Source organism: Phodopus roborovskii, unplaced genomic scaffold, assembly GCF_943737965.1.
Source record: "Phodopus roborovskii unplaced genomic scaffold, PHOROB, whole genome shotgun sequence".
In the NCBI taxonomy this organism is placed as follows: Eukaryota; Metazoa; Chordata; class Mammalia; order Rodentia; family Cricetidae; genus Phodopus; species Phodopus roborovskii.
Genome location: NW_026126461.1, coordinates 5660824 through 5685371, shown reverse-complemented (window position 1 = coordinate 5685371; position 24548 = coordinate 5660824). Strand labels below are relative to the sequence as shown.

General features: G+C 48.0%; 1 protein-coding gene across 3 annotated transcripts in view; it reads left to right on the top strand.

Moving 5' to 3' along the window:
• Positions 1-403: 403 nt before the first annotated feature.
• The window catches only part of Hdac4 (histone deacetylase 4), a 243446-nt gene continuing 219301 nt past the window's right edge, over positions 404-24548 (top strand). Inside the window, exon 1 of one of the 3 annotated variants that reach the window (XM_051190805.1) lies at positions 404-495. The gene's annotated coding sequence lies outside the window, so the exon portion shown is untranslated. Of the gene's footprint in view, positions 496-520; positions 768-24548 lie in introns of those variants that run through there. The other 2 variants (XM_051190804.1, XM_051190803.1) reach the window with 2 other exon arrangements.

The following is a 24548-nucleotide window of genomic DNA, read 5'->3' as shown; positions in this document are numbered from 1 at the left end:
CCGCGGGCTGCCGAGCAGGTCTGGCCAAAGCTTCCAATCAGTGCCCGCCCCAGATCTCTGCACTTTCTCCACAGTGAAGCTCCCAGCGCTGGCGCCTGGAGAATCCTCAGTACGCCCCGCTCACAGGGATTGACAAATTCGGGAGCCAATGGGGTTTGGAACGTTTGCAAGAGGGCGGGCAGAGGCGGAGCCTCTTTGTAGTGCCCGCGGAGTGGGGCCGGCTGTTGGGCTACTGTGGGGCGGGCTTAAGACTCACGGGCCAATGGAAGGGCAATTGGGCGCTTGGGGGGTGGGGCCGAGCCGTAATTGACGCTTTCTTCATTAGAAACCAGGCAGGGGGCGGAGCCCTAAGGGGGGAGGTGACGCAAGGCCGTTGAAGCCAATGGCTGACGGGCCGCCGGCGGGAGGGGCGGGGCCCGAGCGCCTGACGGGCGTAGGGCGCGGCCTATCCCCGCGCGGCTCCGCGCTCGAGGGGGAGCAGCATCATGGTTCAACGTGGGTCAATTTTTTGTGAATGAGGAGGGGAGGTTGTGGGGCCGCCGCCGCGGAGCACCATCCCCGCCGCCGCCGCCGCCGCCCGAGCCCGAGCCCGCGCGCCTGCTCGCGCCGCCGCCGTCGCCGCGCCGCCTCACGCCCGGCCCCCTCAACGCGGCTGCTGTCGCCGTCGCCGCCCGAGCCCGCCCGCCCGCCCGCCGGCGGCGGCGCAGGCTGAGGAGATGCGGCTCGGAGCGCCCGAGCAGGGCTAGACGCGGCCCGCCGCCGCCGCGGTAAGCCACCGGCCGTCATTGTCCGCGCCGCCCGGTCGCTGGCGGCAGGTGGACGCCCGGCCCCGCCGAGGCCTCGGGGCCCTGCGCCGCGGGCTGGCGGGCGGGAGAGCGGCCTGCGCCGGCGGGCGGGCAGGTGGGCGCGCGGGGGCGGGGGCCGGGGCGTTTATGTAACTTTGTCAGCCTGTGAGTTTGCAGAAAACGCCCCTCGGCGGCGGCAGGCGGCGGGGTGGGGGCCGCGGCTGGGCCCGGACCGCCGCTGGGCTGGCGAGTTGCTGCGCGAGCCCGGGAGGCGACCCGGTGTCCACCCTGAGCGAGGGTTCCGAAGGCACGGCTGTATCCCACATCGCGGGAGTCGGTTGGAAAGGCCGGGTGTGGAACCCGTGTTCTCCTTTAATGCACACCGAACATTTGTTAATAACTTGCAGCCGCTGATAGCAGTGTTTTGGTTATTGCATGCTGTAAATTGACCTGCTGTGACACGATTTTCAAATAAAGCGTCGCAGAAATTAAACTTAAGTTATTTTAGAACTAATGACTTTCTTAACTAAATCCTAATTGCATTACTGTAGAGACCTACCTAATTGCTTTCTGAGAGCCCCTCTGCCTGCTCGGGGAGAGAGGAAAGGCCTGTGTAGTCACTTTGCCTCCCTGCTTTTCTCTGCTCAGGCTTTTCTGCCTGTTCCCACAAACCACCTAAGCATTTAAGGCCTGGGAGTATTAACGTGTAAACAGCCCCGGCCCTGCCTCACTTTGGGGCTAGGGGGATGCTGGCGGCTTGCACCTTGACCTGGTTTCGCTCTTTCCTCTGTGATATGATCGTGGTTGCCGGGAGTTTTAATTGCTTCTGATAATTCCGTGCATTATTTAAGGACCCGCCTGATGAAAGCTAGTGTGGTGCTTTCAGAATCCAGCCAGAAAGGTGGTGGTGGGAGGGGGTAGTGTCTGGAGAAAGGCAGGGAGGTTGAATTAAGAAAACTCAGCTGCTTGTACACAAATATACACTATAGCAGTTACAAGGCAGCAAAAGTTATTGCAGAATTTTGCAGTCTCTATGGCAACACAATTACTCCATTATAATTGGAAATGCAAAATGCCACCCAGTTAGAAGTTTCATCAGAATGGAGTTTTGGATATCAAAAAATATGTGAGATTTAGTGAATTCCCCCCCCCCCCAGGTAGCTTCTGCAGTTCTAGTCTAGGTTCAGTTTGTCTATTTTTAAGACCCATCCACTTTCCCAGATCTGCCACTCCTCGGGATCTGTGGCATCTTTCCCCAGAAGAACTCCCCATTTGTGTGGGAGGGAAGTATTTTCATGCCTTTAAAAACACACACCCGACACGCTGTAAGACTTCTATGGTTTTCTGTGTTCTGGCTTTTCTTTTAAAGATCAAATGCCTTCCTAAAGAGCAGTAATCGCCCAGAAGAGGCTGGGTTTGCTAGAAGGCAGAGGTAACACTGCCCCCTTTAGGGGTCTGCTCTCTGTGTACAGGGGAGATGGGAGCCTTGTGGGGGAGGAAAATGACTGTGGACTGCAAACAAGCCTGGAAGGCCTAGGGACCAAGGACAGATGTGACCAAAGCAGCCCTAGCTGGAATGTTCTGTGGTTAGCAACATCAGAGAGCTGTGCAACATGGAACGCCCCCAAATGGCACCTCCTCAGAAGCCTAGGGGCTGCTGCTGCATGAGGTGGGCAAGACAACATGGCACTCTGTCTTCATGGGGCTCCTGGCACCCAGCTTGACTTTGGTTTCAGACCTGTGTTAGGAGGATGGCCCTCTTGATGTTTACCAGAAGAGCTGTAGTGCTGGAAGTTTCCACACATCGTGGGGCTGCTGCAGCTTAATTTCGTTATAACTCTTTCCTTTTAACTACTGCATATTTTTGCCCAGTAATCGACTTCCATTTTCCAGCCTCATTGTGAGGCTTCAATGCAGCATGAATGGCTTTGAATTCTAGTCCTTTGATGTTGGGGGTGGCACCAAAGGAAAGGCGACTTTGTGCCGTCCTAATTGCCAGAGCAGAAGAAAATTTCATCACTCCTGTCGAGCTCGTCCATGCCATTTTCTATTGAAAACGGCTGGTTTTTCAGAACTCTGAAGCTGCCATAAGTAATACATTAATACCTGATGTAGGGAGCCAGGGAGATACAGAAATGAGAGACACCTGCTGCTGCTGGAAGATGGGGTGAGAGCTCAGTCCCAAGACCAGGGTTTTGGATGTCTCTAGGGCTCTGGGAGAGGGTGAAGCCAGAGTTGAGCCCATGTCCCATTGGTCATAACCCTTTCTATTCTGGTGTAGGGGACCCAAACAGATTTTTGGAGTGGCTTTGTTCTAGTTGCCAGTGTCTAAGCGTGTGTCCTGCTGTTGAGCCAACTCTGGGCATTAAGTGTGACCCTGACCTTTGAGGTTCAAGGCAGACGATCGAGGGGCCGAATCAGAAGTTCTGCTGCATTTGAACAGCCCCTAGTCCATTCCTACACAACTCTCTGAGCTGAGATGGGCTGTGAGATGGCTGTGCGCCTGTCAGGAGGTCGGTTGGCCGCTTGTTTGCTTTTGGGCTCATGTGAGTGAGCAGGATGGGCTTTGTTTAGGGTGGAATGTGGGCTGGCATCTGCAGCTGCTCTTGGCTTTGCTGCTTCCCTTGCCTCCCTGACATGCCTCCTTACTTCCTGGAAGGCCAGACGAGGGGCCTTAAAAATGGCCTCCCCTGGGACCCTCCACATAACCAGACTAGGTTCCCAAGCAGATCAGACTGTCCTCTCTGGATCAGGGAGATGACACAAATCAGGAGCTGGTGTTTAATGAGCACCTAGTCAGCGTCATGGGCCATCCTTTTAGTGTTTTCCATCTATGTTTCCTTTATTGCTCTCATAGTTACAAGAGATGGGTGATGCTATACACCCTTTGATAGGAGGGGTGTGTGAGAGGAATGATGACCTTGAGTCCCAAATCTTGAGTTCTTCTTTGCCTCTGCTTCTGGGCCAGAATGAGCCTGGTGTGGAAGGTCAGTGCTGTTTGGACAACAAGCACAGCTACCTTGAGAAGATAATTTGGAATACCTTTCCAGTGTAGTGTCTGTCCTTGGAGCTGTCACAGCTCTCTGTGTTTCATCTGGGTCAGGGAAGTAACTGATGTCCTCATGCCGTTTTACATTGTGTCTTCTGCATATGGTTTTGGGCCAAGTGTGGTATTAAAAGGCTCTGAGATCCATCCATAGCATCACAAAAATTGAAAACAGAACAGTCCAATCCGGTTAGCCAGTGGTTGCTACATCCTGTTCCTTGCTTGTGTCTCTTGAGAAGATCCAAGGCTGTCTGAGAGCAGGTGGTGGCAGAAAACGGCCTGTATTCTGTGTCCGTTTTTAACCAGAGCTGATTAGTATTCACTAAGTCAGTTACCTGGGAAATTTTTATTGGAAGCATGCATTTGAGGATCACAAACTGAAAAACTACTGTATTTATGTGTTCTTATCCTAAAACAGCCTTAAGAGAAAATAATAGCAGGTTTAACAGTAAGAAAAAAGTCTCTGGTGAAAGACTCCATAACCAAGATTCAGAGACAAGAGAAAGAATGTGTAGCCTATTTGGCCTTCATGAGATTAATGGCCAGTATATAAAGAGCTTTTGCAAACTAACAATAAAAGGATGAGCTTCCCTGTTACAAGATTAGGAAGGAATGCAAGTAGGCAGATCACAGCTAAGAAGAAAAGACTGAGCTTAGCTAATAACCCAGAGTACAGGAGAGTCCATCTGTGCCCTTTGTATTAGTGAGTTTGATAACAGCACCCAGGGCTGTGATAAGGATTCTTGTCTTGTATGGCTTCCTAGAGTATAACAAGTTATATGTAGCAATAGCTTAGACTGGGCCCTAGGCCCATGAAAGCAGAATGTAAGCATTAGGTATTACACATATTTGTTCTGTAGTGAAAACAATTTATACTGTCATGTAAAATGTTTACGTGTTCTCCAGGAAAGTATCAAAATCTAAGTGGATGTTCATTCAAATGACAGTTCTTTATCTTAGAATTGAGACTAATAAGCATATTGGCACCCAGGTACATGCAGGACATGGACTCTGCCATTTACAGACAGACCCTTGTTGCTGTGGGGGGATCTCCCTGTGCGTGGCAGGCAGCATTTGGCACAGAGCAGTCTGCAGACTGGCCTTCTGATTTTAAAGGAGTCTCCAAGGTGATACTGATGGCCATTGGGATATCAGGAAAGTGGGGCATAATAGCCTTCCATTGTGTTTATACATGTTGGTGTTGGTTATATATTTTTGCAGAATAAAACATTAAAATGATAGTCATATTAAAACAGTTGTATTGCTCTATTTTTGTGGGGGTTTTTTTCCTTTTTTTTTTTTTTTGAAGGAGGATAACCAGGCCCTTGGGAAGCTGATGGTTGCACTTAGCATTGGAAGAGTCTGAATCTCGTACTCTGAGTCACTCCTAAGCTCTTCAGTGTGGGACTGGCCACCTAGGTTGCTTTGATGCAGACCATGCTGCAGGCTGTTTCTAATGGACATCTGCGTGAGCAGGTCTGGGGTCTCTACCCAACTGTCCATGCAGGAACCCAGAACGCCTGTGTGTCCTAGTCTCTGGCTTCCAGGCCTTCACTCACAGTGCTTGCCTCATTGCTGAGCTTTCACTGTTCCTGCTTTGCTTCCTCCCTTCCTCTTGGTCTTCTTTGGCCAGGGCCTTCGCTCATACTGCTTCTGTTGCCTCTGTCTTCTCCAGTCCTTCCTTTCATGTCTTTGCTTCAGTCCTCTATGCAACTTAGTTTAAAGGCCTCCTTATCCCTTCCTCGCATTCTCCAGTTGTGCAATTTCAATTGCTTATTGTGACATTAGTTTAATGTCATCTCTTGCTGGCTGAAGACTTCAAGGAGTCAAAAGGCCAACAGTGCCTCATGCCTGCTTTGTGCTCAGGTTCCTGATGAATGAATGGGTGGGCAATGCATTGCAGGCCTTGGAGGCAGAGCTGGATAAGGACATTGCCCCTGTGCTGTCTGCTTGTGTTCTGGAATTGCCTGTTCCCTAGCCACCCCCCGCCCCCACCCCCTTCAAGCATCTGGGAACTTCTTGCTCCTGATTTTGGAGATTACACGCTGTTAAGTAGATCCATAAATACAAGTGAAGTGGGTTCTGTGATGTAGCAAGGAGTGAGAGGCAGAAAGGACTTACGCACAGCTGCCAAGTAGCAAATGGGCCATTGTGCCTGGCCAGGGCAAATGTGCCCAGCTTGTCCCCTGGGTGGGTGGAGGGGGCTGGCTGTGGTATTCAAGGTGGCAAGCTGCTGTTCCTGTTAAAGACATTTTCCCTATTTGGTTTATTTGGAATTAATAAAATTACTTAGTCATTTCTTATTTAACCTCATAATTTTAACATGATCCCTTAATATGGTTGCATACATAAACATTTTTGAGTCTGCTCTGTTTAAAACTGCATGTTGAGCTTTGTTAGTTTACTGTTGTCTATGAAATATTCCGTCTGTGTGAGTCAAGAGCTTTTGTTGGATTGATGTTTAAGCTTGAAACAATAAATCATCTATGGCTTGAAAGCCTGAAGCAGTATTCCTATTCCAAGGAGAAGTGCTGCCCCGGTGGTGAGGGAATGGTGACTCCCTCATTGGTTTTACAGGTTGCTTTTTGTTAGAGTAGTTCTTTTTGAAGCAGAACTTTTTATGCTTGTCCTACCCCTGGTCTCTGGTGCTGAATGAAGAAGGTCCTGAATATTTCTAATGGATCTGACTTGTGATCTCTAAGTATTCGTCCTGCTCATAGCCCAGGTTATAGTTTCAGATAGGCTTGGGAGATGGGGCTCCATTGCACACCTGCTTTGTGGTTGGCACAGGTCTGGAGGGTCCCAAACCTCCTTCCTACCACTGGCCACCAGAAAGAGACACAGAAAGATTTAGATAGGGACCTAGGAAGAGCAACAGACACAGGCACAACAGGTGCCGAAGGTTACCATCCAAGAACCAGGGTTGTGTGGAGTGTGAAGAGAAGGCTCCTTATGACTGGGGTGGTAAGAGGCCTGAACAAGTTGGGGGAGGGGTGTTTGTCTGAGAGTAAGTATGTGTGGTCTTTTTGGTTCAGAGCCTTAGTGGTGGGAAGGCCCTCATGGTGGGATGCTGGCCCAGCTCCAAGTACTGCATAGCTGGAGTGTGTGAGCAGAGAGAGCTGGGTATTCTGGTACTGGCTGCAGGGGGCTTCTCCTGGAGAAGGACTGCTGTGCCTTGCAGGGTAGTCATCTCGGTTCTGTTTCTTATGACTATCCCTGGCTCTGCTACTGATGGCATGGCTGGGCTCTCTCCAGAGTATATGCTAAGGCTAGGGTTTGAGAACTATCATGGAGGGCCCCAAGCTTGGGTCACCCCACTCTGAGGCTAGAGCTGCTGACTGAGGGGACCGGGCTCAGAGTCTCTTTCAAGAGGTGCTACTGAAAGTTTCCTCTGGTCCACTCAGGACGTCTTAGAGAAGAAGCTTACTCAGTCAGATGCTTGCTGGGAGCTGGTGGAGGAAAACCTCTCACCTTGACATCAGTGTCTGCAGCAAAGCCCAGTACTATAAGCCATTGCTTCTTGGCTCATGTCATTGCAGTAGTGTAGCAACCAGCAGGTCAGCAGAGTTGAGCAGGACACACAGTCCCTGCTCTTCTGTACTGCTTGGGTTGCACCCTTTAAAGCTTGCTCACCTCTGAACTTGTGCTAGAGTCCTATGATCCACTAGCTGAGGTTTGGGCTATGGCCTCCCGGGCAGGGGGTACAGGTTGGCCAGATAGGTCTAAGGTGCCCTTGGACTTTAAAGAGCTTAGGAAGTAGTTGGTAAACGCCACAGTGGGTGAGGCCCTTTGCTGTAGTATTTCTGTGAAGACTGTACTAGGCAGGATTGTTATTGGTGCTCTCTGTCCCCTTTCTGTGGGACACTTCTGTTCAGCTCCTGTGTTATTCTTCCCTTGGAGGGACACATCCAGGGCTGCTGAGTTCTCAACTTTTCTGGCAAGTTCCTTTTCCTTAGCAGGTTGTTGCCTTTCATTTTTATTGCCCTGTACATTTTGCAGCAGCCCCAGTGTCTCTTGCAGTTGTCAGCTGAAGAAGCAGCTGACCTGAAAGGTCTGTGCTTTGGTACCCATTGAAGTCCCCAGGCAGCAGGGCTGGCTCTTCTCTCCGGCAGCTGGCACGGTACGGAAGAGCATGTTGGGATTTAGAGTTAGTCAATAGTCCTTCCTAAAGAAGAACATTTCCTCCATCAGGATAGATTGTGATCATCATTTGGGTGCACTTTGGTAACAGATTTTCAGAATGTAATGGAAATTTAGCTAGAAGAGCTAAGAGGCCAACAATGGGACGTTACTTGTCTGAGGTGCTTTGTTTTCTGGCTCCTTGGGTATGCTTCTTAAAGGTTTGGGGACGTATGTGTGACTCTGCTCATCGTGGCTCCTTTGGTGGGCTTCTTCAGGATGTGGGGATGTATACGTGGCTCTGCTCATTGTGTTACTGTTTGCTTGTGGTATATGATACTGGTTCTGAAGCTGACTTTCCATGGCTCTGGGGTGTTAGAGACTGAGTCATACCTGAGTTGAACACCTTACCCCCCTCCCGCCCCCCCCCAGCTTCATCTTTATGACTTCCTTGTCTGGCTGGCATTGCATTGCCTTTGTGCATCTCATGCCATCTGTAGGATGGAGGGAAAGGAGACCCATTGAGGTTCTAGACAAAGTGGACTCTCAAAGGCCTGGCCTTTGTCTTCCTGCTCACTATTCTCTTTGCTTTCAGGCCTCTGGTAGAAATAGTGGGAAGGGCAGAGCATGTCATCTACAGGGTGCAGGGGTGTTGTTGGTGATCAGGCCATTGATTCATCTGCAGGACTTTCTGAGTCCTGCATCAGCTTAGGATATCTCTGCATCTGCCAAAATTGTGGTTGGGAGGCCTCCCTGCAGGACATTAGTGTCATTTGGGAGCAAGAATTTATCCATCTTTTGTCTTTGCAGGGACTGTTATGTAGCTTGTGGTTATCAAGCACTTGAGGGCTCAGGATAGTTGCTTTTGGAATGCTGTGAGCCCCTCAGGCACTACTCTGTATGTTACAGTCCCTACCTGCAGACAGGGCCTGGCCTATGTTTGTAGCTGTCTTGCTAGTGAGTCTGCACAACTCTTTGGTATGATGTTTACCTGGGCCAGTGGTGCTGCCCTGTCTCCTGGAGGGGCTGTGGAAATGGCCTGATGACCGTTTTATGATAGGTCTCTATTGTCAGCATGCTACCTGGTATTGTGGGAAAGAGTTTTTTTGTGGTCCTGTGCTACAGCAGATCTTTCTGGTATTAGCTTTATCAGATAGGGTCTCTCCATGCAATATATCACTCACTCTGGGAAATTGACTGGCTCACTTTCCAAAGTACAGATGGAGGAAGTGTTCCAGCAGGGTGGGAGCTGGCTCCTCTACAATGTATTAGGAATTCTCCCCTCCTCACCCCCACCGCCCCCTTGCACCTGGTCTTAGAAGAGCCAGCTTCATGGGTGACAGGGCCCTGCTAAGTATCCCAGAACTCCTTTACTGCATGCCCTTCAGGAAGGACCGTCTTTGTCTCAGCAGAGTCTTGAGTTCATGCTGCTTGGTCTGCCTTTGGTCTTACAACATTTCTGAGTCAGGCACTGCCATGAGAAGCACAGCCTGCACAGCATGCTTCAGCCTACATGCTGGTGCTGGGCTCGCCTCTTCCGGAAACTGGCCAGGACATCAGCCGCCTCTTATGGAAATGGCTGCTGTCTAGAGGGAGGGAAAGGGAAGGGATGCTGAAGAGGGCAGCAGTTGCTAAGTTGCTGCCATCATTTTGAAGCACCTGGATCTTCCATCAGGAGTTCTGGAGCAGTCCTTGAGTGAGCTTGGACTTCCAGCACAGGCCGTGCTGAACACTTTGCAGACCTGCATCCCATGTGACCTTCTCTGAGGGAAGAAGGATTTGCTTAGGAGGTGGAGTGTGTTCGAGGTGGTCAGCCAGAGGGCCTGGGTGGGATTCTCTAGTGGTGTGTGAACATGACTGTCATAGCCTTGAAGAGACAGGACCCTGCTTTATTCTACCTCCACTGGCTAACTGGAGAATGCAGATGATCTCAGCTCCTTCATATGGGTGTAGTGGTGCCACCAGGTGGGAAGAGATTATGTTGTGGAGTCTGGTTGCAGTCCAGTGAGGTCAGTGTTCATGGCTAGGGTTCTAAGTAGACAGGAGGGTGGAGGGCAGACCCAGGGCTGCAGTAGCTGGGCTGCACAGAAGCCCAGAGAATAGGGCTTCCAGACCCACTAGCCAGCTTCCCTTTGCATCTGGCCCTGCTCCTTTATGACTGTTAGTTGCCTGAGGATGCTTCTGCCACAGGTAGCAGGAGTGGGCAGGCTCCAAGTGTCTCCTCAGAAGACATAGTGCAAATACAGATCAGGCCCAGGCAGGATCCTTTCCATACTCCTTCCTGTATACTAGGGGGTGTTAGGAAGGAATATACTTTGGAACCAGACCAAGGGGCTTCAAAGTCTGGGTTTTGTGATCCTCCTGCCACAGGGTCAACTGTTCAGCCTTCTGGTCCCAGTCTGTTGTTCATTTACAGCTTGGATAAGAGAATATCTGCCTCTGAAAAGTTTTGTTATCAGGCAGGATGCAGAGGTTGGCGGCCCAGCCCCAAACCTTGCCCCAGCATGAGAGGAATTAGCTTTACTACCTTCTGAGTCTCACATGCATGGGCCAACTATGTCTTGCTATGTTTCTCTGGTGTCTAGCATGGGCCAGGCCCAGTGCTGTCATGATATATGGTCCCTTATGCCCCATAGCTTGGACACTCTTGCTTCTAGCCTACCAAGTTGGCAACTGCTCTGAGCCTGTGCCTTTTTTGCCTTCATATTAATTGGGGTGCACAGTAGAGTAGTGCCTCAGTTGGAAGGACAGGGCTTACTCAGGAGTCTAACTTTGAATGGCTGAAGTGCATGATGAGGGGCTTAGACTTTAGAACAGGTCAGGTGTGCATCTGGTGTGGTTATGTATGAGCCATTCTCTTGGCATTTGCCTGGTTTCTCTTGTTTTCCTGTCTGCACAGCCAGAGTGGTGGGACCTTGCCATGGTTGAGTTCTGTGAGGATCAAGTGTCCTTTCCCTGGCAGCCGGCACAGACTAGCCACAGATAATATGTGTGTGGAGTGAGGCAGCAGCTGTTTTAGTCTTGGTATGTTATACGTAGTATAGAGAGTACTCTGACCAGAGAGATACCTGCACACCCTTCACAGGTTTCCTGACATAGAAGGCAAGGTAGAAGATTCTCTTTGTGGTTGTGTTGGTGGCTTATGTTCCTGGGCAAAGCACACTGAGGACCTGTACCATGGGTGGCAAGACTCAGACAGGAAGTGGCCTCGTGGAACAGGCTGGGGAATGTTCTGGTTACTAGTTGATATTGTGGGCTTGGTGATTGCTTTGGCAATTTGTTTATGCCATTTTTTGCCACCCTCCCCTCCCCTTGCCTTTATACATCAGCTCTGGGAGGGAATGTAGCCCCTGCCCCATCCATGTACATAGAGATGTGCACACAACTCTCATCATTTGCATACATGTGGCATGTGCATGCACACAGGCATATACATACATACATACATACATACATACATACATGTTTGCACACTGGAGCCCACATCCAGCATGAATTCAAATTTCTCTCAGATTCCTGGTGGGAAGAGGGTTAGTGTTAGGGTGTTGATTCTTGTCACCATCACTCACTGAGGAACTGGAGTTTTGGGGTTCTGTGTTTGTGATGGTGGTTAGGATTGGGATGATGAGATCTTTGCTTAGCTAAGGAGCATGATCCTTACCCAGTTCTTCCTTTGCTTGCAGATGCTGGACCTTATTAATCTTTACAGCCAATATTCTGAGAAGTCCTCTCCAGGGCAGAAGTCCTAAATGTCATCTCATCAAATGGGGGATAAGGCCTCTTGAGGGTTCTGAACCTTGGGTTTTTAGATTTCAGAGATAGGTCAGGAGTTACACTTTAATTTAGTGTCGATCTGTTTTCCTTAGGGCGTCTGCCTTAGTTTTTCAGGTATAACTGTGGTCTCAGTCATTGCCAGGATAACCATGGATATTGGAGGATGCTTCTGCCTGGAGAACTGATCTTTTTGAGGCTCCATATTCATTTTGTTCTTGGAATCATCCACGGTCCCAGGCTTTGTCCCTACTTTGCTTGCCAATTCTGATGTTCATGGAAATTTACCTTAACTTCATACTTTTCCTGGGAAGTTAGCCTCAAAACTGTGTTACATGGGTCATCCTGTGGCGAGAACCCCCTATGATCCAGTCCTGGTGGCCTTGGTGGTGTTTCTGCCTCTGGTGCCAGCTCTTTCTGTGTCAGTACTGATGACCCCTCTTTAACTTCCTGTTTCAGTGTTGATCCTGACATTGACTTGTCGTGTGGCTGCTCCAGGGATGCTCTCCTGGCTTGGGCCTCCCTCAGACCTTAGCCCCCAGTTTTTCTACTTGTATCCCTGTACTGTCATCTTTCCCCTTCACACCTGGTCATGCCATTCTAACCTCTAACTTCTGCCTCACCTTCAGGGTTTTCCTGGCTTCATCCAGCCTCCTTGGGCAGGTTCCTTCCTGTATCCTCAGTGGACATATTGCCTGGGCCCTGCTTGGGATACTCCTGGGTTCTTTTGCTCGAGGCCTTGATGAATTCCTGCCTTGGGCTGGTTTGGGGTTCTTAGGACAGAGCTGCAGGTGATTGTCTAGTTTCCTCTGATGGCCAGACAACCCACTCTTGAGTCTGGTAACAGTGTCACAGCCTTCTGTGACATTGACCATTGTCCTTCCCTGCCTCCTGCCCTCTTGATGAGTAGTGGATAAGGCCACCATTAGGGACTCCAAGGCCTGACATGCTGCCTCCTCCTCCTACCCTGGGACGGAGGAAGCGTGTGCTTCTCATGCCTGGAGTTCCAGCCATTCACAGGCTTGAGGCTGGGATAGGTTGCTTCTGGGCACTTTCTCCATATTCTTTTTGTTTCATCTTGGTTTTTCAAGGTTTTCTCTATGTAGCCCTGGCTGTTCTGGAACTTGCTATGTAGACCAGGCTGACCTCAAACTCAAGAGATTCGCCTACCCCTCACTCTGGAGTGCTGGGATTAAAGGCATGGGCCACCACGCCCTGCTTTCCTTCTCCATATTGAGGTGAGTTAGGGTGGAGCTCTCCTGCCATTAAGCTGGTAGAGGATGGCCAGAGTCCCCCTTACCTTTCGACCTTGAGGGGTCCAGAACAGGGTGCTTCCTCCTCTGGAGAGTAGGCATGAGGGAGGCAGCACAGCTCAGCTGAGGCAGTGCCTGCTAAGTGCTGGAGAAGGCTTTCTCCCACTGTGGGTGGTGGGGTCTGAGTCCGATCTCCTGAGAGAATCGTGAGAAGGACAAGGCACACCCCATGGGCATCAGAATCCCGGTTCCTTGTGTACATACAACGTGTGTGTGCCATGTAGTTTTCTTCCGCATCTGGGGTCACTAGTGCCCCTGTACTGGCCCCACCCACAGCAGTGTGGGAACCTGGGGGACATACTAGGAGGCACTTCTCAAGCCCATCAGTGTGTCCTTAGCCCATGTAGTCATGAATATGGAAGTTTATCTTAAATTGTTAAAGTATCACCCTTGGCCAGGCGTGATTGCACACACCTTTAATCACAGTACTTTGGAGGCAAAGGCAGGCAGATAGATCTCTCTGAGTTCAAAGCCAGCCTGGTCTACAAAGGGAGTTCCACGACAACTAAGTCTATAGAAAAACCCTGTCTCAAAAAAACAGAAAAAATATTACCCCTGTCCATATTTAATACAATGAACATTTTAGGGCTAAAAGCAGAGGGGCCCTGGGAGTGTGCCTGGTCACAGCCAGTGTGTGTGTGTGTGTGTGTGGGGCAGCCAGACCCATCTTTGCAGTCAGCACTTGCTGGAAGGGCAGTTCTTTTTTATTGAAGGTTTCCCCATCAGGGGGATAAAAACCTTGCAAATGCCACTTTGCTCATAGCTGAAGAGGTTGTGGATCTTTGGAGCCCACCAGGTATCCTAGGCATCTCAGATTAAAAACACCTGATCTAACAGGCGATAGGCACTTAGAACCTTCATGTCTCAGTGCTGGCTTGGCATGCAACCAGCTCTAAGCAGCTGTGGTCAGAGGTACCCCAGGGTCATTTCTTTCCTCCTGTCCAGAGTGCTGTTGGAGGAGATAGTACACTGCACCCTGTTACTCAGCTACTGCAGAGGCGAGCTGGCCAGCTCAGATGCCGGTGTCTGTTGGCTCCCTGAGCATCTGCTCAGACGCTCCTGTCTCTCAGCTTCTCTTCCTTGATTCCTGCTCCTTCCCTTGTTGGCCATCATCGGTGCTGCTTACCCAGGGATTGGGCTTTTCTGCATACTGCAGAATTGTACACACTTGCCAACATCCTCTTGGCTTTCTTATTTCCATTCTGTACCTGTTTCTTTTCCTCTTTCAGCATATGGGTTAGCCTCTTAGCCCAGCCACCTGAAAGGAGCACTGTGAGTTGGATGGACTGGGGCTGCCTTTCATTCAGAACAGGGAAGACTCAGTTTGACTGCCCACACCTTCAGTATTTGGTTTAGAGATGAACTTGTCTTGGTTGCTCTTCCCATGGACCATTGCCCTTCCTATGGGTTTCTCTTAAGATTCTTGGAGCATTCATGTACAAAGTACTAGCTCTTTCCAGATGGTTCCTTGTGGTTAGGAGAGGACTCCACCTACCTGAGCACCATTGGATCTGTTTTGTAGATCTAACTCAGTCTCTGCACGGATTCCATACTCACAGTTTGCTGATATCTTGTTCATACTCTACATTGAAGGTTTTGACTGACAAAGGTCTGTTCAAGGCTGCATCCCTTCTGGGAGGAGCAGGGCCAGGCACCATTGATGAGAGGCAGTGCTGGACCTACAATGATGTGGAGATTTCCTTGAGCATCTGGGATGGGGTGGCCAGGAACCAGATGTCTTCTGGGTACTGGTGAGACCAGAGCAAGATTAGTGTGCATTAGATAGGTGCCTTTAGCATGGGTGTGTTAACCTCAGAGGTACCTCTCATCTGACCTTATATGTAAAGTAGAAGCTCTTCTTGGCTTGGTCTTTGTCCTGGAAAGCTCTGGCTGACTTGTACCTGTTGTGGGGTCCTCTGGAGGACTGGACACCTACATAGAAGGGAGGGCCCTATAACTAAGTCTTGAGGTTTACCCTCAGGTTCTGTGAGGTAGCCCATCCATGTTACTACTGGGTATTCCTCCATTTACATGATCAGAAAGGTATATAATGAGAGTTTTGTTTCTTGATTGCCTAAGTATTTTCATTAAAGCATTTCTAATATCATTAATATTAAGGGAACTAAATTGAAAGAATAGATCAGCAATACAAATAAGCAGTTACTGTAATTGGGAAAATACTAATGATTTAATTTGCATATGTGGCAGAAGCATTTTTTATGACTGCTTTGATAATAAAAGACAGGCTGAGTAGCACAAATGCAAGCAAATGAAGAAATCCATTAATTCTCCTATTCATTTAAAAAAAATGGTATTCCCAGCTTTTACAGTGACAGTTTAATAATTAGGGAGCCTAATTTGAATCTGTTCCGTGGGTGCACACCCTGCCTAGCTTGGGCAGCCAGCTGCCAGTGGTGGGATTCTGTGTTTGGCTGAGAGCGCAGGAAGCTGGGGCCCTAGTATTGAAGCCACAGTGATACCTTAGCTATGTGATTGCCATTGCTGTGGAACATGTGAGCCAGTCCTGTCAGAGACTTTGTGGTGACTTGAGTCACTCAGGGCCGCATCCTTCCCCAGGAACCATGTAACAGTGAGGAAGATGATCTGGATCATCATAACAAGCTGTACTTACTTGTGGTACTGGGCTGAGACCAGGCTTCTGAGCACCCTGCAGTACCTACAGGACATCTCATTCCCCCACTTAACTGTCCCCAAATCCTGCCAGTACTGGCCCAGAAGCCCTGACATGAATAGTTCTTGAACATGAGAAACAAAGGACACTGCAGTAGAGGAGGGTGAATCTGTTGCACAGTCAGAGACTAAACCACTTGGGGGCAAGTTCCATACATCGTTTCTACTTTGGGGTCGAGGAAATGAAGCCCTCTCATTTACATATTTTGCATTTGAATGAAGCATACCTTTATCCTTTCCTTTTCCGATCTGTTCATTTCTGTCTCTAAGCTTTGGAAGATGGTTCTAGATTTCTCAGAACTTTAGTGCCTTAGCAGAGCAGTCAGGTACAGTTAGAGATGACAAAGAAGCATATTTGTGTGGTAGTAACTACACAGAATGAAAGGAGACTGCTCAACTGTAATGTACTTTTAGAATATGCAAAACAGTGCACTGAGAGTCTTTGGTCTTGCCCTGAAGCTCTTGGGCTGCAGTTTCCATTGCAGTGGGGAAGAAAGGCAGTCAGTAAATGCCATATCACACTGGGTCCAACATTGTTTCCTTCACTGTGACATGATACACTTCTCCGGTGTCTGGATAACAGTTCATTTTCTGTAAATACATGTACATGTTCTGATGTTGTGTGTTGACTACTGTTTGCCACCAGTTGCCTTACCAGCAGCTGGAATATGAACATGGTTTTCATTCTCTGCATCCTGCAGATTCTAATGAAGGTGCTGGTCACTGTGCACTGGGAGTTTACATGAGTGCCTTTCCTTGTTCTCTGAAGTGGGCTATAAAGGCTAAGTAGAAGAGGGCAGGCAGCATGACTCTGAAGGGAGGGGACATAGAACGAGTGAACCCATATAACCAAGTATTTGACAATTTATTGGATTTGTGTGTAGCCTTTTAAATTAAAAGGTGTGAAACTTGGCTCTAACCATCTGTAGGTGTACTGTTGAGTAGCATCAATTCACAGTCACAGCCAACTGCAGAATACTCTCAGAGCTCAAATTATACATGCTGTAGTAGGGTTGAAAGGTGGGTGGCTTTTACAAAATGTGGATTCTTGTTGGTCCCATGATAAGCACAAACACTTGTTTACTACAAAACAAATGCAAGATGGGGTGAGACCAGTGTTTGTAAGTGGTGTGTGTGCTATACAAGCGGTATGATATATACTCTAAGAGGTATTCATGTAGCAGGAATATATGATATGTAACAGTAGATTATATTTAGCGGTTAATAATACATAACATTGTATGATTGCAAAGTACATTTAGTGTCTATACGTGTGTGTGCTCCAGTATGTACCTGTGTAATTGACTAGAGGCCTTTGGGGAACAAGACCCATGAGTCACTGTAGAACACGTACCTCTTCACTGTTATTCCTTGCAGACAAGGTCCAAACCTCCAAACCTGATCAGGCCATCTGCCTTCTTACTCTGCATTAGTCAAACTTAACTTTTGACCTTGGTGCTCAGAGGTCAGGGATTGAGACTTTGCATTGTCTCTGTCCTGGGTCATGTCTCCTTTTTTATGCCTGGTCCTGACCCAATGGGAATTAGTGCTGCAAGTAGTGGGTGAACAGTGACTTCTCACCATACACCCGACTGAAGCCAGTGGTGGCGTGCATTGTCTTCTCCCTGCAGTTACCATGTGGCCACACCTGGGGAATTGCCTGTAGTTTCCTCTGGCATCCTCAGTGCCTCTGAGGGGGCCAGGCCTCATTCACAGACATGATTGCTACTTCTTAATGACCTATGACGAGGCAGGTACTGTTAGCTAGTTCCTAGTATTCTTTGAGTTTCCAGTGTAGGGAACCATCGCTTGACTCTAGAGATACAGAGCCTGCATCAGGGCCCAGCCCAGCTCAGCCTGGTGCTCTGGCTTTTGGTTTTGTTTTGTTTTTTTTTTTTGGAGATGGACCCAGGGTGAGGATGACCAGTTCATGAGCTCAGAGGGCAGCTAATTCAAGAAGACCATTGACCACACCATCCTGGAGTAGATGCTTTGAAGGCTGGGCACTAGCATCCCCTCCAGGGATTCATTTTTTTGGACAGCAGCAATCACATCTGGAGGGCCGAGCTAGGACTACCCTTTGCAGAGAAACCTGGAAGAGGTGGGCAGCTGGGAGCCCTGTGGGCAGCTGGGAGCTGATTGGGTTCTGCCTGCTCAGGTATTTGAGCTCTCATTTATTAATCATCACCAGCACTTACAGTGACATCATGATGACTTTCTCATTTTCTGGCAGGCAGCCTGTTCATGACCAGGGCTCACATACTTATACCTTTAGTGGGACCCCAGGATTGAGTCCCGCTTTTCCCAGACTTGTCCAAACTCTTCTCCTGCACACTTGTGTCTATTGGATGATAAGCCTGTTTTCCTCTCCATCTCTGGAGTTTCCTGCCTTCGAGCTTTAATGCCTCTGATTTGCCTATAGGAAGGACAGGTCTCCAAGGCTGCCTTCTCTTTAGTCCTTGCCTGCTTCCACCCTGGAGCTCATTGCTTTTGGCACTGCACATCTCCATTACTTGTCCTATGGAAGCATGTTGTTCCAAAGATCCCCACATGAGACCAGTAGGCGGGTGCAGGTCATCTTTCTGTGAGAATGAAGAACTTGGGAGTTGGGTAGAGCTGAAGGTCTGCAAAGTTTGCTTCTGAAAGACCATTTTATCAGAGGCAGAGTCATCTCAGGAAAGTAAGGTGCACACACACTCTCATGGGAGTGGAAGGGGACTATTCAAAAGACAAATTATCATGGGTCCCTAAGTGCAGCTTCAGGATAGCTGCTGAGAGCAGGCATGTCAAGGGCCTGCAGATGACATTAGGAAATCCTTGTGCAGGGAGTTAAGGGTATGGCTCTATAGCTATGCCTTTCAGTGTAGTAGTCCTTTGATACTCTCCAGGTATGTGTGTACAGCATGGAGACTGCCAGCTGGTGCATACCACTCTTTGACTGATTCTTAGCTTCTTTGCATCTCAGGCCACAGGGCACTCCATTCCATCTTCCCTTTGTTGGAGGTCATTAATTACTTCATCCCCATCCCTACACTTTTGCCTCCTCTTGACTCTCTTTTGGTGTTCTTTACTGTCCCTGACTGTGGTATCTGCTGGGTTCTGTCTTCTCTCAGCAGCACAGGTTCTGGAACGGTCACACACAGCAGTGACAGTGCTTTTCTGTGGCCAACTCAGGAAAAGTTACAACCACACCGGCCCAGCCTGGTCCAGGTCTGTGTCTTGGCTGCAGGCCTAGAGGGCACTGGCTCACATAGGTATGCTGAGGGAAGAGACAGAGGGACAATTCTGGTATACTTCCCCCAAAGTGACTACTGCCATCAGATACTGTGCCTTCTTTTCATTAGTTTGGTGAATGGGAGATAAGGCATTTTGTTTTTAATAGAATGTTGAATGAAAGGCCTTGTGATGATAACAGATACCAAGCAGGTGAGGTGGCCTTCATATGGTGTGTGGAGTCAGCGTTCTTCCCATAGCCCCAAGAAGGAGTCAGGTAGCATCATGCCTGTGGTCTATTGGGTGGGCCTCTGTTCCTGGCTATGCTTCTGGGCAAGTCTGTGATGCTCCTGATGAATCAGACCATTTCCTCTCTGTATGTGGTTCCTGCCCTAGCAGGACCCACTGCCAGTTCTACCCCTTATCAGATGGCAGTGACAGAATGAAAGACATTGGGCTAATTAAGGTGCAACCCTGTGTGGTTTGTGGGTCTTCAAGTGGAGACAGCAGGAGTCAAGTTGTTCTTCCATACTCAGGGAGCGGGGTGTATTGAGGAGGTGTGCAGCTTTGGCAGAAGACAGCTCCCGCCACAAACCTCATGAGAATTCCAGTAGGCACTGGGAGGATGTTGGGCCTTGTGCAGGCTGCAGATGCAGGGTGTTTTGTGAGCAGGTGTTGGTTGACTGCACACTTGGGGGCATCACTCTGCATGATGTGGGGAAATGCCATTTTAGTTAGCAGGTGGCATTGGGACCATGGTGGCTACGCTGCTCTTGTCCAACCAGATTCTTCTTCAGCTCATAGAAACCAGTACAGCAGGCACACTGGCCATGAATCACTGATGGGAAACCCAATGCCACACTCCGTGTGCTTGCTTTTTGCTGCCTTGTTTTAATTTCTCTCTGAACTTTTGAGTCTTGTTTTCTGTTACTTGAAGGGTTATTTTCTACCACCTCTTACTGTGGTCATTGCTATCATCTTCATCATAGTCATTCCCTTTTAGCAGCTGTCTCCCTTGCTCTCCTTTGTTGGGATTTTGGGTGATGCCCTGTGACTGAAAGTTTTGACACTTACTTAGCCTAGTGCTGGATTTCTCTGTGGGGTTTGGTTCTGGTCTTTGTCTGTGTATTCTAGGAGCTTGTCAGTCAGTCAGTCAGTGTTTGTCCTTAGTATACCCCCCCCCCCCCCCCCCCCCCGTGCAGTGTTGTCTCAGTGGCATATAGTCTTAGTCTTTCTGTTTTTGCTTGGTCATTTTCCTGGTTGTATGTAAGTGGTGAATTGTCTGTTCATACAGATCTAAGATGGATTCAGGTCCACACTTAAGTAACTCACAGGGGAGGGTGGGCAGCGTGTCTTCAGAGACTTTTGGGCTTTGTCCTCATCCATTCAGATCCTGTGAGCTGTCCCAAACACCTCTCTTTTGTGTACTAAGAATTCCACTGAGAGCAGGCAAACATATCCTCAACCAACTCAGCGAGTAGAAATGTTTGGCAAATAGGACTCTTGCTTATGCAGAGTCTCATAGACAGAGAGCCGATTCTAGAGTGAATGAACTTCAAGGGCAGCTGAGGAAGGAGCAGGCTCCTAGCATGCAGAGCCCTCCAGTATCTTGTGCTCAGGAGTCATCCAGACAGTTAGAAAGGACACTTTATGCATTGGTTGATAGAAGAGAACCAGTGTCCATTTCAGGAGGGGCTGTGGTCACCCCTGTTGGGTGTGGCTCACTTAACCCCATGTCCCACTCTACCCCACTGGTGTAGAACCAAGGTGTGAGTTTCTCCATTCTTCCAGTCTCCAGACACTGCCCAGATGGTAAGACACTTGGTTGGTGGTAATGAAATGAAAGCCCCTGTGATGGTGTGTTCTGGAGGTGTGACTGAATGGACTATGGAGAAGTCTGTGTGACAAGTCCATGTTTTAAGGCACAATAGCTACCTGGTATGGGCATGTGCACTGCTAGTACCCACAGGATAAAGGCTGCCTGTTGAGTTGTGATGAGAAAAGAGAGAATCCAATGTTCTCATTCTCGTTGTGTGTTTGACTGCCGTCATATAGCATCTGGAAAGTGCCACAGTACCCTGGAGAGAGCAAAGCACGGAAGTTGGGGGGGGGGTTGATTTCCACCCTCTGAAAAGACTTTGGGGTCTTCAGAGGCTCCAGAGTGCACTGAGAACTGCTATTCAAGTGGTGTCTGTGTGGTTGAAGATGGGAACTCATTGTCACCGTTTTCCATCTGTGACACTGAGGCTTCTGTGCAGATGGCTGGTACTGCCCCAAGTTAGTGTTTCTGAGTACCTGCTTCTTTATCAGGATGGCATCGTGTTTACTGGTCCCTTTAAGTGAGTGTATTACTGTTGCTGTGATTAAACACCATGGCCAGGGCAGCTCACGGAAAAGGATTTACTTTGGCTTAATGGTCCAGAGGGCTAAGAGTCCATCATGTTGGCAGTGCATAGCAGCAAGTTGCAGGCATGGCAGCAGGAACAGGAAGTTGAAAAGTAACATACCTAACTGTATGCACAAAATAGAGTAAGCACCTAGAAGTCGCACAGTATTTTTAATCTCAAAGGTTGCTCCAAGTGGCATACTTCCTTCAGCAAGACTACACCACATAAACCTCCCCAAGTAGTGCCACCAACAGCTGGAGACCAAATGTTCAAATGCCTGAGACTGTGGGGGACGGTTCTCATTCAAATCCTAAGTGCGGCTTTGAAGCCATTTGCCTCCTGCTCTGAGATCCTGTGTGGGTCATTGATAAGTCTTGGGTCTTCCTTGGGTGTTAACAGCCATCTGCCTAGAGCATCCTGACCTTTTGTTTGTTGCAGTTTGGTATGGAACAATCCATAGGACCCTGTGCTAACCTGGACCTAAAATCTTTCTCCAAAATAGTTTCATTTTTCAAGTGAAGGAATCAAGTATCATTTTATTTGAATGTTTGATCCATTTGGGCCTTTAATCTAAAGTTTATTTACCAAGAAGTTTGTACATATTTCAGATCAGGGCCAGAATGTGGGTGTTTGTTATTTGTAACCTCAGTGTAGAGTGGCAGTAACTAGACATGGCTATCAATAAAAGAGTCCACAAGGCTTTTGTGAAGAAAGTATGTCAGGCCCTGAGGATGTTGGCAGGGTGCTGCCCCTATTCCTGTCTCCGTCATAACTTCCAGCATCTGATCTCCCTTATATTGGAAGGAACCATGGCCTTCTGTGCAAACCCCCTCTTTCCTCTCTCTTCCCTCTCCTTTTTCTTTCCTTCCCTCCCTCCCTTCCTCCTTTCATTCCTACTCTTTTTCAAGACAGGGTTTCTCTGTATAGCCCTGGCTGTCCTGGGAAGTAACTCTGTAGACCAGGCTGACCTGTATCTCACTTAGAGATTCACTTGCCTATGCTTCTTGAGTGCTGGGATTAAGGGCGTGTACCACTACCGCCTGGCTGTGCAGCCTCTCTCACCTTGTTCAGATTCAGCCTGTGGATTTGTGAAGTACTTCATATTTTATTCCTGTTAGGACAAGGTGAAATGGAATTTTATGACTTTCAAGAATGGTGTCTGTTATAAAAGTAAATATATATGTGTACCAACAAATAATGGGGAAAAATCTGTAGTCTTTCACAGTGGGAGCCATCTATCATAAAATGGTATACTTATAAAAAAATCATCAAACCTTATAGCCAATATTTTATTTTCTGAGGGCTTCTGAAATGCCTACTATATAACTAAGGGGAATCATACAAGTTAGTTCATTCTTGCTTAACATTTATTTAAATTTTATTAATAAAATTAAGATTAAAGTAAGCATTTAGTCAAAACATTTAAACTGTTTCATCTGTGTTTTTTCTTTTTGACTACCCTGACTCGGGCCTTCCCTTGCTATCTGTTTAATGTGCTCCTCCAACTCCTTTCTCTAAGGGTTATTTTAAGGGAGGATGGCCGACTTCTTGTGCACATGGAGACTGCAGGAAGATAGAGGCAAGAACTACTATCAGCTATTTATTTGCTAGCTAGAGAGCCCAGTAAAAAGGTTCACACTGACAAGACAGGCACCTGGATATTGTTTTGGACTTTTGAGACAAAAGATGGTCTTTGAGGAACTGAGGCCTATCTCCCAACCTCCCTTGAGCTGCAACCTCTGTGAGAACATGATAGCAGCCAGAAAGCATTTGAGTTGTACATTCCAGTTGTTGCCCTTGCCTACCTTCACATAGATGAGAATGGTTACCAGCTCTTCACTGCCTCCCTTGTTCTCCGTTGTGGTTCCACTCTCCAGGATGCCCTAGGACTTCAGAGCAACATTACCCATTTACATGTTTTACATTCATGACATTGTCTAGTACAGACTGTGTGTGTCTGCCTGTTCTCCTTAGCATTGCAAAGTGTAAAGTATAAACTGCCTGTGGCTGTGTGAACATACATTTTTATTCTTGCAGTAGAGCATTCTATAATATGACCAACATCTGGATAGTTTCCAGTTGTGGGTTATCATGGATAATGCTGATATGTCCTTGTTTTTTAATTGTAATTTTTTTTAGCCAGAGTCTCATGTAGCCTCAAAGTCGCTATGTAGCTGAGGGGTGACTTTGAACTTCTGGTCTTCTTGCTTGTACCTTCCCAGTGCTGGGATTGTAGGTGAATACCACCACACCAGTTTATATAGTGTTGGAGATCAAGTCCATGGCTTTGTTCATGTTAGGCTAGCAGGTCTGTTCACTGAGCCACATCCCCATTCCACTTCTCTGTGTTCATCGACAGGGCTAGAGAACAGTTGGGATTGTCCTGGAATGGCTTTAGTGGGACACAAGGTTTGTGTATGCTGTGTTATTTCCTATTACCCAGGGATTTGTTTCCTGCATGCTTGGGCCCTTCACTCTCAAGGTTGAGTAGGAGAGCTCTGGTTTTTACCATGTCCTCATTAATACTTGGTGATTCTTTGCTTGGAAATTTTAGATATTTTGATGAGTTAGTCACAGCTTGTTGTAGCTTCAGTTTTCATTTTCCTGTTGTCCCAGATGTGGACAACTGTTTGTGCATTGATTGACTGCTTACAAACTCTTTGTGAGATGCTTGTTCTTTTCATTCACCCATTCTCCCTTCTCCTTAAATTGGGGTTATCAGCTTTTCATATTTGTAGGGATCACCTCTGAGTTTTGGGTGTTCATTTCTTGTTGAATGTTCTGTGGCGGGCTGCTTCTCCTGGTGGTTGGCTGTCTTCTGCTGAGTCTGGATAAATTGAAATTTTTCTTTTTCCTTTTTTGCTTTATGATCCGAGGAGATTTCGCTAACTATGTGAAAATACCGGTTTTTGTGGTCTTTTTGACTGGGTTTGTAACCCATCTCCTGTTTTCATGATGGGTTGGTAGGTGGGTTATGACCCAAGCATTATATTAAAAAATACTGAAACCTTGGGATTCAGGGTGGGCTCTTGGCTATTACCAGATGACCTTGCTTGTATTGGTTTCATTCTAGAATATTATGTTCCTTGGTTTGTTTATAATAAATCAATATAATATAATTGAGAATGTAAGTCTTCCAGGTCCTTTGTGTTTCTTTATAAAATACAACATTGACTTGTCAATTTACAACAATTATAATTTTTTTCCCCCTGAGGCAGGGTTT